The sequence below is a fragment of the Martes martes genome (assembly GCF_963455335.1).
Source record: "Martes martes genome assembly, chromosome: 2".
In the NCBI taxonomy this organism is placed as follows: Eukaryota; Metazoa; Chordata; class Mammalia; order Carnivora; family Mustelidae; genus Martes; species Martes martes.
This window is the reverse complement of record NC_137889.1, coordinates 89,261,821-89,277,089: the sequence shown is the minus strand read 5'-3', so window position 1 is coordinate 89,277,089 and position 15,269 is coordinate 89,261,821. Positions and strand designations below refer to the sequence as shown.

Here is a 15,269-nt window from a genome sequence, read left to right as displayed (position 1 = left end):
AAGTCAAAAATAAATGGGTAGCACTAGTCTATTTCATGAGAAAACTTCTTCTCCTAGACCAGTCCTTGTACAGAGGGTTTTAGTAAAGAGTGGTGTTGGGGGAATAATGGTTCATGAACCGCACCATTTCTGAATTGGCATCCAAGTGATGTATAATATGAATGAGTGATGCTTCATCTATCCAGAAGTTTCAGAAGGTCGTTTAAAGAAAATTGAAAGTATCTCAAGTATCCCGCTTCTATTAAAACTGAGACTGTATTCGTGAGAACAGTTTCCAATTAAGCAGTGTAAAAATGCATCTGCTGTAATTATTCTTCTCCCCTTCCCTTACCCCCACCCCCAATTTCCTTTAAGAAGAAACAACAGCAGAGTTTCTTTTCAAAGTCTTAAAATAAAAATCCCCAAAAAAGGGATCCTGCTTGCTTTTAGAGTTGTTTGAAAAAGGAAAAAAATGCATAAAGAGCCACGTGCTTCTGTTCTGGCCAAGTTATTAGCCTCTGAGAACAAGAGCTAGAGGAGAGGACTGTTAACCCCATCGTCTCAGGCAGGATGAGCTCGTTCCCGGTTGGCTTGCACTGCCTGGAAAGCTCCTCGCGCCCTCTGAGAGGCCAGCCTGCCGGAGAACTGCAGGAATCTGCAACAAAAACGATGACAGCCTGAAACACACCCGCTGCCAACCTCCACATTTGTCTGTCACCTCAGACCCCGACTAGTTGACAGAGCAGCAGAATTTCAACTCCAGCAGGTTCAGTGTGTTTCTGGGAAGAGAAGCAGAGCTAACGAGGGAAGAGATTTTTTAAAGAGTTTGGCTATCCAACTTTTACTTCCTGGCTGTGTGCAAAGAGGAGATTCAGCTCCAATTTTGTATCAAGGCTCTGGGTCCAGTCACATCCCTGAAGGTAAATTTTTATAAGTTTACTGTGTCATCTCATTGCATTTGTTATACTAATTTGTATGATCTGCTGAAGATGTCTAAAATTTTTTTCCTAGTACAAAGCCATTTATTTAAAAAAAAAAACACACACACAAAAATCCTTTTGTGTGATTTACAGAAAAGCTAAATAGGCAAGTTTAACTCTCATATTCATGTTTCCTTTTCTTCTCCAAGATTAAATAGTAAATAGTAATAAATGATGGTTTTTAATGGCGCCCACAAACACAAATGTAGAACCGTTGCTGGTCACATTAGCATTCAGATCTTGATGACGTCTGAATCTGGGAATGGGTTTTGTAGAAATATTTTGCTAAATATATTAAATAAATCATAAGGGATGTGGTTTTTTTGAAACTTTCAAATCAAAGCGTTTTCCATGTTTAAATTACCTGAAATTATTTCATCACTGTCATTGTCCTAGTCTCTACCTAACAGCAATGTAGAAATGGAACATTTTGCTTTTCCAAAAGGTAGGAAAATTCCTATCCTACTATGATCTTTGATTATTTTTTAATTATTATGACTATTATTCCTTTCCTAACTCCCTTTTATACTTTTAGGGCTAATTATCTCTTGTCTCCTTCTACCATTTTTTTAAGATGCACACACATAAAATTTTTCTAATTCGTAATGGTGTCTTATTTGGGGAGGGAAAGGGAAGAGAGGGGAGCCAAAGAGCTAAGGAGGTTATGGTAACTCCTCTAGCATAAGGTACTATCATTTCTGGCTCTGTTGAAATGAAAAACAATAATGCAAGTCATGCTCACTCATTCCTCCTAGGTATTAGAGTCCCCCTACAGGAGAAAACCATGCTTTCAACTGCAGATTGATGCTGTTGATACTCTAACCAAGAGGTAATGCGGAAAGAGTATCTCTTTTGCACTGCCTTTAATCTGCAAAGAGGTTAAGTATGTCACCTTGGCATTGTATCTGAGCTTTCTTCTGGCCCACAGCCTAAGTACACTGAATAGAAATGTTCACTCAATCCAACTCAGCAGAAATCTTTTTTTTTTTTAATTCTCCCCTTTCTCTTAGATGCCAACTTTTTTTCAGTTCAGAGCTTATTCACCTAAACTTGGATGGTAATGACTACTGTTAACTTTGACTATTTTAAAAAAAGACACTCTTCTTAGGAAAGACAAGTTTATATTTTTGTTCATTCAACAAGATCTAGCAAAGCAGAGCAGTCTATTTCATCCACTTATCGCTCAGTCAACCAAAAGAATATGTACATGTTATTAATGAATCTTGCCCTTTTTTTTTCTTTTATGGAATTTCTTACAGCCATTCAGCAGTTGCTGAGGCTTTTTTTCCAGGTCTGTTGGGATTCAGTTCCCAGTCTTTCTCATGTGCAGCTCCACTTATCAACTACGTAAAAAAACAGTGATGATAGAAATGAAAGGCAGTGTTTCTAGACAACTCCCGAACATTATTCATTTCATTTCCTCTTGACAGCTTGTCATTTTTATTCCATTAATTTGTAACAGTACACAAGCCTTGCTATTTAAGTTTAGCACAATGTCCAGAATGTGTTAGGAATCATTTTCCACCAAAAAGAACAAGACCAACTACAGTTTTCCCTCCACATATCCTTCTGGAACAACCTTCAGTGAAGGAGAAAGGCGCCCCTTAAACTGAGAGGAACTTCCGCAGTTGGCCTGCCAGTCCAAGAGATGCCTAGCGAAGCTGGAGTGTCTGGTTCATACAGGCCCACCGTGCATCTTCACCAAAGGCTCAGCTTGCAGTGGTAGTACCAGCTGAGGCTAGCCTGGTTTTTGTCTTGGGCACCAAAAGATGGACAGAATTCTGGGGAACAGAGTGTGTGGTCTTGACTGATTGTAGGGACATGGTTTAATAAAGTGAGTCAGATCAGGGGCTCTGGAAACATACAGACCTGGTTTCCATCTGGGCTTTGCTAGGCTCTGTGACTTTGGGCAAATGAATCTTTGAGCCTCAGGCTTCTCATTTGTGGAAATGAGGGTCATAAAATTAGTTGCCACCTCAGAGATCTGTGGTGACATTAAGTCAAGAAAACAGCTCTGCCTGGTGCATATGAAGTAATCAATCAATCATAGCTAATATGAACACACTACCCTATCTATATGTCCCAAAGAGAACTCTGTAAGAAGGGAATTTACTGTAGGTTTTCCCTCAAGGTCTTTTATTTACTCATCTATTAAACAAGTAGTAATAATAATACCCACAAATGTGGTTGTTGTGGAAATTAAATGAGGTAGTTTTTAAATACTAAGTACAGCGCCTGACAGAAGGGCATGCCAGGAGAAAGTGTTCAGTTATGCCCTTGAAGTGATTTTTCTGCTAACAAAATTGGGGATCAGGAAGGAAATATTCTTTGAATTGTCTTTTTTTACCCAAAGAAATACAAAAATAAATCTGACTCTGTTGTACTCCCCTGGGGTGGAGGGGCTCCACGTGAAGTATTTATTACTGTCTTTTACTCTTTCATCAATTAGTTGCTTCTTAATGGCCAGTCAAATGAAACCAAAGGGAGTTCTCTGTTTCAGAGTGCCATTAAGAGAGAGAGAGACGAAATGCTGCTTTGCAGTCAATTCTGTTTCGTTGGCCTAGTTGGACAGGGGAGAAGGCCCCCAATATTTCTCCTTTCTTATCTTCTCTAAAGGCGAGAATAGGGGTTTGGGCTTGTTCTGGGGTATTTTTTCCCCTTTCTAACTGAAATTCAAACAAAAGGGTTTGGGTTTTGTTTTTTGTTTTTGTAAACCTCTCCCCTATGCTCCCCGCATTGAAATGTCAGCTGCTTTTTCTGGCTACACGTAGCAGGAGCAGCCTGTCGTCATAGCAATGAAAGGGTATAGAGAGACTCGAGTTTCATGACCCACTCTGTGAAATAACTCTTAGTCGGCCCTCAAATCCTTCTTTAGAAAAGACGTCTCCAGTCCTGGCTTGTTTCCTTCCTATTATGCAACCCACTTATGTACACCAACTGCAGGAGCTAAATGTTTCCTTTAGAGAGTCAATGAATCAATGCTAAGAAAATGAATAAGAAAGCTACTGGAACAGTGACCAGTTTCCTCTGGAGTGCAGGGGAAAAACAACTGGGAAGGCAGAGGGAAAAAGAAATAACCTCCCTTCATAGCACACACTGCACAGCCAGAATAAATCCATTTTCCTAGTTCCCACTGGCTCCTCCCATCTTCATGACACACCGCAGTAGAATGGTTATCCAGGAGAATCCTAGGGCAGCCTGCCTGGGCTCACAGCCTGGCACTCTCTAGTCTTCTCTCTCCTTGCCTCTGTCTTCTCATCTGTAAAGCAGAGCTAATAATAGTCATGAAACTGTTGTGGGAATCAAATGAGGTTGTGCGTGTAAGGCTCTTATTCCAGGGTCTGACCAGTGCTCAAGGTTGACTATTAGGCTTCCAGGCTTCAATTTCCCCTGTTTGTTAAATGAGCATAACAGCAATTCGTAAGACTGTTGTAGGATTAACTGAAAGAATGGGTGAGAATGCTCAGTAAGTCATAGTTCTTTTAATACTTTTCATCGTTGTATCTAACTCTGATAGCAATAGCTTTTTTCCAACTCAAAATTTCCCAATGAGTAACTGTAATGAACGCAGTCCTCAGAATTATCATCATATAAATGTGAACCAGTGAATGCCTGAAGAGAAAAAAAAAGGAAAGAAGGGTTCTTACATTTATAAAGACTAAAGAAAATTCTCATTCTGATTAACAGTAGAATAAAAGGTTATTAAAATATCTTAGCTTTTATTAAGATGCTTTATATTAAAATTTCTGTTTTAGTTTCTCCAGTGTTGTCCATGCCATGCAATTATGTAAACAAGTAATCTTTTGTCTCAAACGATTCATGTATTCAATGTTCTGTACCATGAGAAATGCCAGAGGTGCTGCAGGAGTGAATATAGAGAAGGGCTGTGCTCTGGTGGCTCTTACTGTGTAGGTAGGGATACTGTCATTCAACAAATCATCACATTAATAGATCAATTTTTTTAATTTTTTTTAGGATTTTATTTATTTATTTGACAGAGAGAGATCACAAGCAGATGAAGAGGCAGGCAGAGAGAGAGGAGGAAGCAGGCTCCCTGCTGAGCAGAGAGCCCGATGGGGGCTCGATCCCAGGACCCTGGGATCATGACCTGAGCCGAAGGCAGAGGCTTTAACCCACAGAGCCACCCAGGTGCCCCAACAAATCATCACATTAATAAAAAGTGCTTATGCCCAAGTGCTTGTGCACAAGGTGACCTCAAATACAAAGCCATCTTTATTTTTCTAATGAAAAGATCCTCAGCCAAAGGCCTAAATGCGCAAAGGATCTAAATGCACAACTGGAGAGTATGTTGTAATGTATACTTAAGATGCCTAAGATCTACTCACTGAACCCACTCTGTAATTTTCTAATACAGACTAGTGCATCATCAGTCCTCTGCAAGTTGTTTATAACACACTTCTCAAAAATCTGCCAATGCTGCAAATTGGATCCCCAAGCATGAATTCTTTCTATGGTAGTGATCTCTATGTATTAATTACTTTATTGCTTTTCCTAGCCCTCTTTCAAGTGATGTGGGAAAGATCTTAGGGCTCGAAGCCAAGGGCCAAGAAAGAATTCTTGAGACATCTTCAGTGCAAAAAGCTGGTTTTATTAAAGCACGGGGACAGGACCCATGGGCAGAAAGAGCTGCAGTGGGGTCAGGACTAGTGGCTGATTATTATGTACTTTCAGGTTGGGAGGGGCTTAGGGATAACACAAACCTCCAAGGTATTTTGAAAACAAGGTTTCCAGGACCTTGAGGGGGCCAGCTATTATTAGGAAAAGGTCATTTATTACTGTTTAGTAAAAACAAAGTCTCACTCATGAGACCCTTCGGATGTATATCGGTGGTTCGGTATGCTTTGGGTATGATTGCCAACATGTATCTTGAGGAGGAGAGGTAAAGGAAGTTTCCAAAGGAATTTTTATATGTTAAAGCAGACTTACAGGATCCTGGGGGGGTCAGGCTAAGATTGCCTTTTGTCCTTAGCAAAGTGTTACATTGAGGCAGCTGAGTTCCTACAGCAATGTCACTCTGCATGTTTCAAGGACTTGTCAATGGGCTGTAAGAAGTAAAGAAATTGAATTTCTTTTTTGCCTTTAGTTTCCCACATCAGAAGGACTTATTTGAAATCACTTGAGTCTGTAAGGTGTGGTTTTCTAAAACTGCAGTTCTAACACTTGCAATAATGAAATCATACCTCAAGAATAATTACCACATCTGCTTGAAATACCTTTATCTCCTTTTTTTATTGTGAAGATGACCGCCTTAAGCATGACAAAAATAAGCATTGCTTGAGATCATTTCAGGCTGTTTTCCTGAAATGGTACTTTGCTGTTCAAAATGAAGTCATTGAGACAGTGGTCTTTAATGGGAGAGATCTCAGAAACATTAGAATATAAGGCAAATACCTCCTTTTCATAACATAATTCTGGGGATGAAAAATTCACAGTATATTTGAATATGTATATATATAATTATATGCTGAAATAAGTGTTAAGAGGACAAAGCACCTTTGTTCTAAGAAAGTACGTAAGCAGCCTGACCCCTGCGGAAGGTCAGTGATGGCTTTCCCTGATCTGAAGCTAAATGGGTGTTACTCTCTGGTATCTCTGTGTGTGCTTGTATGCCCCTGTGTGTGTGTGTGTTGGGTGGTGGTGTTGGGATGAATGGGAGCTGGCAAGAGAATTCTGTGATACCTTGGACAAAGACCCTGTAGCAAGGAGGATCATGGGCTATTTGAGGAACAGAGAGAAGGCCAGCTCCTGTGAGAGCAAAGAGCAGAACGATGGGAAATGCGAATCCTAAGCAATTCTCCTCATGATGCCCTCTTCCCTGAGCACTAAGTGTTTTTCCCCCTGCTTGATTCATGTTTAATGCGTATCTTTACCATCTCTGTCAAATTCTGGTTAGACTCAGTGCCCCAACTGGCATTAACCGTGTTTAACCCTCACTTGACCCCACAGGGTAGTAGGTTGGGTTAGGAAGAATGACAGCCAGTTGAAAGTCAGAGCTCCAGAAAATCTATCTTTCACAGGGCTGGGACACCTTGATGTAGACGGTGACTCAGCAGAGAACTCAAAATAGAAGAGAATCTTTTTTTGTTAATCCTTCAGATAACTGTAACGTCAAGCTACAGAGCTCTCCCAAGAGACTCATTAATACCTTAAAAGCCTGAAACATCAGTGTTAACTCTGGATCAGGTAACCATATGCACATGTCAGCCGAAATGACTGAAGGGTAACTGAAGGGTGACTGAAGGGTTTCCTCTCTAATAACAAAGCCTTTGGCTATCTTATAAAGACAGAGTGAAGGAAAAACGGTCCGTTTGAGTTTGATTATGAAATACCTAGGATAATCATTTTGTTTACCACATTTCCCTGAAAGGAAATTCTTCCATAGTTTTAATAATTACTAAAAATAGCAGCCTACAGTCTTCCTCTGATGTAAATGAATTCAGCAGAAATCTACCTGGACTTATCTAGAAGCATGGATGTACATGGTCTAAGAAACGACATGCCAAGCGTAAGAAGAAAAACAAAATAGAGAGAACAGTCAAAGCAAACCTCTCTTTTTTCTAGGGTATATGTGGTGTGTCTTTCTCAGTTTGTTGGACTTTAGACAAGGTAAGATAAACAACAGATCAATAGTCATAATCTGCCTTGAAAACCAAAAATGTTGAAGGAAGGTTTTTTTAGTTTCCTTGGCCTGGAAGTAAGGGGAAGGACCTGTAAGTTTATCTGAAGCTGTCTGTGAAGGAACCAACATCCTTGGGGAGAGGTTGGCAGCTCAGTTGCCTGGGCACTTCCAGGCAACGTGAGGGAAATTCACTTCAAACAATAACTACCAGCACTAAAATTTCCAAGGAGTTATTTACATGGCCAACAGAAGGGATAGAAAAGAATAGATTCCAACCCTGTTCCTCTCTTAGAGGAATGGATAGCTATGTACCCATTCCTAGTGCAGTGGTCAGACAGCTTGTTACTGCTTAAGAGAAAAAAAAAGAGAAGGGAGATAAAGAGAGAGAAGAGGTATATAGTGACACAAGGAGTACCCAGTGGAGAGAGATGGTTCAAACAGGTAGATTTCAGCCACGAGAGAACATGCAGAACTTCAAAAATACAATTTATCTTTTTAAATTTTAATTTAAATTAGTATATCAAATGAATCAATTGAACGAATGTCCTACCGAACTATAGAAACTGAAACTGAAATACAAAAGTCTACTCTGACCCAATCTTATTCTAATTTAAACCTCTAGAAAATATCCTAGAAACTGAAATGCAACCAGTCACAAATAAGAACCCAAAATGAATCAGAGGACCCAGAATATATTCTGTTGGTTTGTGTAAGTTCACTCCTAAATCTAGTTGGAGAGTGACATTCTAGGGAGTGCCAAACTTTAGGCTCCCTTCCCTTTTCTAAGAGACAGAAATTTCTGGGTATCAGGAGCTAGAGAGACCAAGAGTCAGAGAGTTCCATTCAGAAGTATTCCCTAACAAAGCAGCATTCCAAGCCATATTTAGCTATCACATGCACTGCTTTCCACCCTCCATCTAAAGGACCAGGCACTGGTCATAGAGGCCAGAGCTGACATAGCTCCATCAATTTGGGGTGGCTGACACACCCATAACCTATTTTGCTGTGCCTTTCAGTCCAATCCCTTTGGGCTCAGCTGGGCTACCTTCCCAGCCAGAGGAAAGGATATCCAGGGCCTTTTCCTTGTTTTTCCAGTGACAGAGCTCGTAGACCTGCTGAGAAATCTAATTACAACCTCCTTTCATGCTAAAATCCAATTACAACCTCTCCCAGGGTGAAAGCCAATCCTTTTGATGCAAGAGGAAGCCAAACAAAAGGCTTCAAGCTGGGGGTGTGCCTGTGTTCTGCCTTCTCTTAGGCAACTATGCAGAAAGGTTGCAGTGACCTTCTTTCGCCTGGAGTAGGAATGATGGTCATAATCTATCATGACTCCCATCCTCATAAAAAGGAAAAATATTTTTATATCTGATGCTGGAGTTTCTCAGGATTTTCTCAAGCATCCATAAGTTGGGCAAAGCAAATTGTGAGCCACTCTGCACACACACATTTTTGATTCAGCAAGATGACTTTTTTAATTGAATTTGGAATATGTTAAGCAAGAAAAAAGTGAGTTATTAAATCCAGTATCCTCCTATAATCTGTTCCTGATATCTTCAGTGTCCTGTGCTGCCTTTTCAAGTACCTGTTCATTTGTGGAAAATGAGAAACTGCAGTGCTGCTGGAAGAAGGGTCATCCCAAATTCTGAACCCTAAATAAGATAAAGAGACGGTTCTCAAAATAGTCGTTTGTGGAAATACATATTTTCCGAGTACCTGGCTGGCATAAGTCTATAATTGCTGAAACAATAAAAATTTTAACCACGTTCTAATCAAGTATCTATCCCTACTACAAATCACTGTAGTCATAGAATATGTATAAAATCCAGATTTGCAGCTTATCCCAAAAAAATGGGCAAAATTTTTAGAAGGAGCATCCAGTTATCTATTATATTTTTAATTAGATACGAGTGGCGCAATGGGTTTTTTTTTAATAGGATAAAATTACCATAGGCTCAAATAAAAGTGCCACATCTATAAAGTTAATATAAATATATAAACAAAGATAAGATTCACCACTTAATGACTCTGAAATACCTCCAACAGGAAAACATTTTTACTATAGTTGACTCAACTTCAGTTACCTAATCATCTAAATAATATGATAGGGAGCCAGTAGCAAAGATGACTGAGATTTGCAAAAGTCAGAATAATTGATGGTGATTGTAGGTCATGAAAACCTGTAACTAGTTTTAAGACACCATGTTTGCTCAGACCTTCATGTTCTCTTAGCTCACTGGAATCATTTTTAACTCTCAAGCCATTAGTTCAGAGGGTCCCCTCAACGCGTTATTGGGAACCAAACAACTTGGAGCTAACTCTAAATCCATGCAGCATTCTGTTGGAGTTCAGCAGAATCAAAACACAAATGCTGAACCCTCTTCTTCTTTCCCTCTCTTTCTCTTCCCTGATCCCCAATGTCAGCACATAACAGTAACCTTTGAGGACCTCATAGTGGAGTGTAGGTTAAGCTCTTTCCAGGAAACTTTTCAGCAACTTCCTAAAATGTAAGTAGAGGTAGATAGTAGAAGCTTTTGTTTTAAACTGGGAAAACTTTTGATTTAAACTCCCAGTGATCTTGCGTTTAATAGCTTCTTAGATACCTATGGGGGCAAGGGAGGAGTATGGTTTTAGCTTACTGATAAAAACAGCTGATTGATGCTTCCTTGTAATCTGAAAGCAATTGAAAGTGATTGATTTCAAAAGCAAATGGTTTCTTATAGTTTGAAAAATACTGTGGGTAGGAGAGCAGAAGTTTACTATAGTCTGAGCTCTGGATATGATTAACTTCTTTTCTTTTCCCACAAGGTGACAGACAAAAGTCTAGCCCATGCTTATTTTATGTTTGGTTCTTTGTTTTATTTTTCCCAAATCCTCAGTATTTGGATGGTGGCCAAATAAGGCCTGAGGTTGTCATCCTGGCTGGAGGTGGCTGAGTCACCTCACACTTCGCAGTATCTTGATAACAGGGCTAATATCTCTGAAGATCCATAGCATAGTTATTGAATGTAGTATGTACATTTTAGTGCCTTGAAGCTATTGAAAATAGTCATTGTCCAAAAAGAATTAACAGCAGATTCCCTTATACAGTGTTATTCATGCAAAATACAACTTTGTTTCAATGTGGCTAATTAGACTACTCTTTTTTTTTTTTTAATTTTATTTATTTATTTGACAGAGAGAGAGAGATCACAAGTAGGCAGAGAAGCAGGCGGGGGTGGGGGGGAGGGGAAGCAGGCTCCCCGCTGAGCAGAGAGCCTGATGCAAGCAGGGCTTGATCCCAGGACCCTGAGATCATGACCTGAGCTGAAGGCAGAGGCTTAACCCACTGAGCCACCCAGGCGCCCCTAGACTACTCTTGATTAGGCAATTTTCTACATGTTCAGACTACCCCAAACAGTGGTTTTAGAACAGATGTTTACAATGTTTAGTCAGCCTCAGTTAATGAATTGGATTTCTTTTGGCATAGGAAAGGACTACAAAATGGAGGAGGAAAGAACAGAGAGACTAATTTACTTCCTAAGGTTCCAGATTAATCCTGGTGTCCTAACATTCTGGAGATTGCATGAAAAGCAAAATGGGAGAGTACTTTAAAGTCGTGTTTGAATACCAAATACTCCCAGAGCTACCAGCCCATATTTCTTTCTAAAACTCTTCAATCCACCTTTCAAATCTTATGATTACATCAGCAAAACCATCTTTATTGAGTGCTAATCACTTTTGAATACCTTGTAGCTTTAGATTCTTTCCAAAGATGAGGACTGCTATGTTCCATTTAAAAAAAAGAACGTGCCCCAGGTAATGCACTACAGAGGAGGAAAAACGTTCTCCTCTACCCTCTACCCTCTACCCTCAGTGTTTGGGGCCTGCAAATTAAACTGACAAAAGACAGGTTAACAGGAGAAAAAGATTTATCCATATGCAACCAGGAGCAGGCTCCTTAAACAGTTAAAGTTTAAGGCTTATATACCTAACTTAGTAGGAGAAAGGAATGAGTGGGGGAAGAAACAGCTTCTATGAAAGGACAAAAGATTTCTTTAGGAAAGACAAATGGGTTTGTAGAACAAACTGGAGATAAGAGAGTTTGTGAAAATGTTTTATTATATAAGTGATTTTTCTTCTTCAGAGCCATAAAACTCTCCTGGAGAGGAGTTTATGGTAGGTTTACTCTTGGTCTCTCTCCCAGGAGTAGAAGCTACCCTGAAGAGGGAATTTATGGCATTTCTCATTTCTCAGAAGGTTCTGCTTTTAGTCAGATAAGGAAAGCTCCAAGAAGGCTTCTTTCTGCATCTGTTGAATCTCAAATGCCCTCAGCTTAAAATAATCTTCATACCAGCTCAAGGGTTCCAAGTAGGTCCCCACAACAACTACTAGACAGACTTGAAACAGGGCAGCACGGGGGAGCAGGAGGCAGCTTCATTGGCAGGGGATCTGAAAATATTCAAACCCATGAATCCTAAATTTTGAGTCAAGTGTTGTTTGGTCAAGGTTCCAGCAAGGACATGATAGATCCAGGCAGAAAAATTGAATTTGGGGATTTGAGAGAATGTATTAAGGGACTATTTATCGGGTGTTGATGAAGTTCTAGAATATACGTGAAGTTCGGTGGGGTGAGGTCCGGAGCCGATGACCAAGAAAGAATTCTTGAGACATCTTTGGGGCAAAATGGTGGTTTATTAAAGGGGACAGGACCCGTGGGCAGGGAGAGCTGCTGCCCTGGGGTTGTGAGGGGTGGCAGGTTATGTACTGTGGGGCTGGGGGAATTAAGGAAAAGGGAGATTTCAACAGAACTTTTATATGCTAAAGAAGACCTACAAGATACTGGATACCAGAGGCCTTGCCATTGCCAAGGTCGTTTTGCCCTTTAGCAAGGTATTAACATTAAGATGGGTGGCGAGATTCCTAAAGAATGTCACAGATGTCCCACCCAGGAGTGGGGGTGGGGGAAGGTTGGAGGATGTCAACTTTTGCTTTGTCCTCAACGGGCCTTCTGTTCCCTCATCAGTGTGAGCAGGGTATAGAGAAGCCACAGGGGTTCTGAGAACAGGCAAATAAGAACTAAGTTTGTACATCCAGGGGAGGGAGCATTTTCTAAACTCAGACAGAAAATGCTGCATAGAGAGGGTCACTGAGGGGAGCTGTGACCTTCAAGAGAGGGGCATAGTCACAGAGAGGGAGCTGAGAAAATGCATACCCTGATTTTGCACTCCTCCTTCCCTCACATTTCTCCTGCAGTGCACCCCACCTGCTGAACCCAACAAAAACCATCAGGCAAGAGAACCTGAAGATGTAATTCACACAGACTCTGGGAAAGCTCAAGTTGGAGAAGGCTTGGAGAGTGAATGTAGAGTGGATCTGGAGGAGCAGGTGGAAGGTTTCTAGATGTTCGGTTGGGGGAAAATCTTTTCCCAGTATGGGAGAGGTAGAATTAACAGCTGTAGACCAGCTGTGTCCTCTCCTTGCTAGAATGAATCGTCTGGAGCCTCCCTTTGGAAGGCATGAATATGCCCAGGTTTTTCATCCTATTTTCAAAGAACTTCTCAAACCTCAGCCATAAGATTCATTAAGGTTGTTGTATCTGCTTCTTTCAGAGAAGGCAGTGTGTAGCAGTGCACCACTGGGAAAAGCCATTGTTCTCCCTGTTTAATGTGTTGGCCCTCACCAAGGCACATGAGAGACTTCAACCATGTGCTGAATCCTGGAGGGACTTCTGCTTGGAGTGAGTCCTTTCATTAGTGGTTCTCACAAACACTACTCATCAAAGCCCACCATTGTTCCCCAGCAGATCCCAACACCATGAGAATGAGGCTACTTGGAACTGTTCTTAGGTATGATTTGCTGTTTTTCTTAATCCTGGAAGAGAACTACCCCAGTGAATAGTTCTTGGTGCATTCACAGAACTGAAAGCACTTGAAATTCCTCTCCCAACTAGCAGAGCTTAACAACCGACTTACTCTATTAACAAAAGGGAGACAATTTCCATTGAATCCAAAGAGGTTTTCTATTGTGCTTGTTGAGTTTAACTAATAAGGGAAAGTCAAATAAGAATAGAGCAGAAAGCTAAGAACCCGGCATTCAGGGGAAAGAAATTTCAGGGAAGTAGGGAATGAAATAAATGGGGCTGGAGTTGGGCGGTGGGTTGTAGAGAAAAGAGCTAAAGGCAAAGAAAGAATAGGAGTAATATATCTGATCATATCATGGACTAGGTTTCGAAGGTGAATTGTCATGCCAGTAACAACATGGAGCAATTCATTCAGGTATTATTAAGTCCTGCAACATGACAAATGCCACAGGCCCTCAGGGGTGCCATACTCGGGAGTAGATTCAGAATTTGTGAACCAGAAGTTTACTGTATGTATTGGGTCTTCTTTTTTAAAATAGAAAAATCAAAATTAGGTACAAGGCTTTGTAAGGAGCACATTCAAGTGGGGAACTTTAAAGCTTAAGCTTAAATATATGCGAAAAATGGGGTAGGAAAAAATAAATGTAAATATGAGAAAACCCTGCATGCACAGAGAAAAATGAAATAAAAGGCCAGATATCATAATATGATTCAGCAAATAAAAATAAATATGGCCAAAATAATTTTTCACAGTACACCACTCTCAAATAGCTCCCAAAGCAAAGCATTTTTACTATACTTGATTCAACTTCAGTTACAGAATCATCTATATAATATGATAGGAGCCGGTGGGATCACAGCCTGAATTTTATGAAAGTCAGAAGAATTGACCTTGTCTATATGTCAGTGAAAACCTGTAACTGGTTTTAAGACACCATGTTTGCAGGGTGTCTGGCTAGCTCACACAGTGGAGCATGTGACTCGATCTGGGTGTTGTGAGTTAGAGCCCCACACTGGGTGCGGGGTTTACCTAAAAATAAAATCTTTAAAAAACTAAATAAATAAATAAAGATACCATGTTTGCTCAGGTCTTCATGCTCTCTTAGCCCATTGGAATCTTTTTTTTTTTTTTTAAGATTTTATTTATTTATTTGACAGACAGATCACAAGTAGGCAGAGAGGCAGGCAGAGGGAGAGAGAGAAGCAGACTCCGCGCTGAGCAGAGAGCCTGATGCGGGGCTCGATCCCAGGACTCTGGGATCATGACCTGAGCTGACGGCAGAGGCTTTAAACCACTGAGCCACCCAGGCGCCCCTGGAATCATTTTTAACATAGGCCTTGACAGAAACTTTCGGAAGGGCTGGCAAATGCCTGAGGGCAAGAACAGAGCACTGCCTTCACGGGTCCATCATGTATAGTTGTGAAATGAGACCCAGTGAGATTAGTGAGTGGCGAGTGGTACGATCAGATGAGGAACTCCAGGAGGAATGATGAAGAGGTGTGGAAACATAGCTGTCGCACAGTCTTGCCTAAGATAAGCCTGTGGGATCCTCTAAATATAATTAAAGTAATCCTTTAATTATATGTTGTAGAAGAGGAAGAATGTACTAATTTCTTCCAAGCTGGAGAGAGAGAGAGAAATCTTTGAGAATGTCCCTGAGAAACAATTCCTTTTGAAATCTTGCATGTTTGTCGTTCATGATTGGGCACAGTGGCACAGAACTCAAGAAGCTCTCATTGGATGGGTACTCTTTATGAAGTGGAGGTGAAGTGACAGGAATAACAGACGGTTCACAGGTGAAGTGCTTAGCATAGTAGCTGGCATATAGTA

General features: G+C 40.6%; 1 protein-coding gene across 2 annotated transcripts in view; it reads left to right on the top strand.

The window, feature by feature from the left end:
- The first annotated feature begins 383 nt into the window (after positions 1 to 383).
- The window catches only part of SPARCL1 (SPARC like 1), a 46,542-nt gene continuing 31,656 nt past the window's right edge, over positions 384 to 15,269 (top strand). The window contains exons 1-2 of one of the 2 annotated variants that reach the window (XM_080797544.1): positions 500 to 899; positions 1,715 to 1,788. The gene's annotated coding sequence lies outside the window, so the exon portion shown is untranslated. Of the gene's footprint in view, positions 900 to 1,714; positions 1,789 to 15,269 lie in introns of both variants that reach the window. The other variant, XM_080797543.1, reaches the window with a different exon arrangement.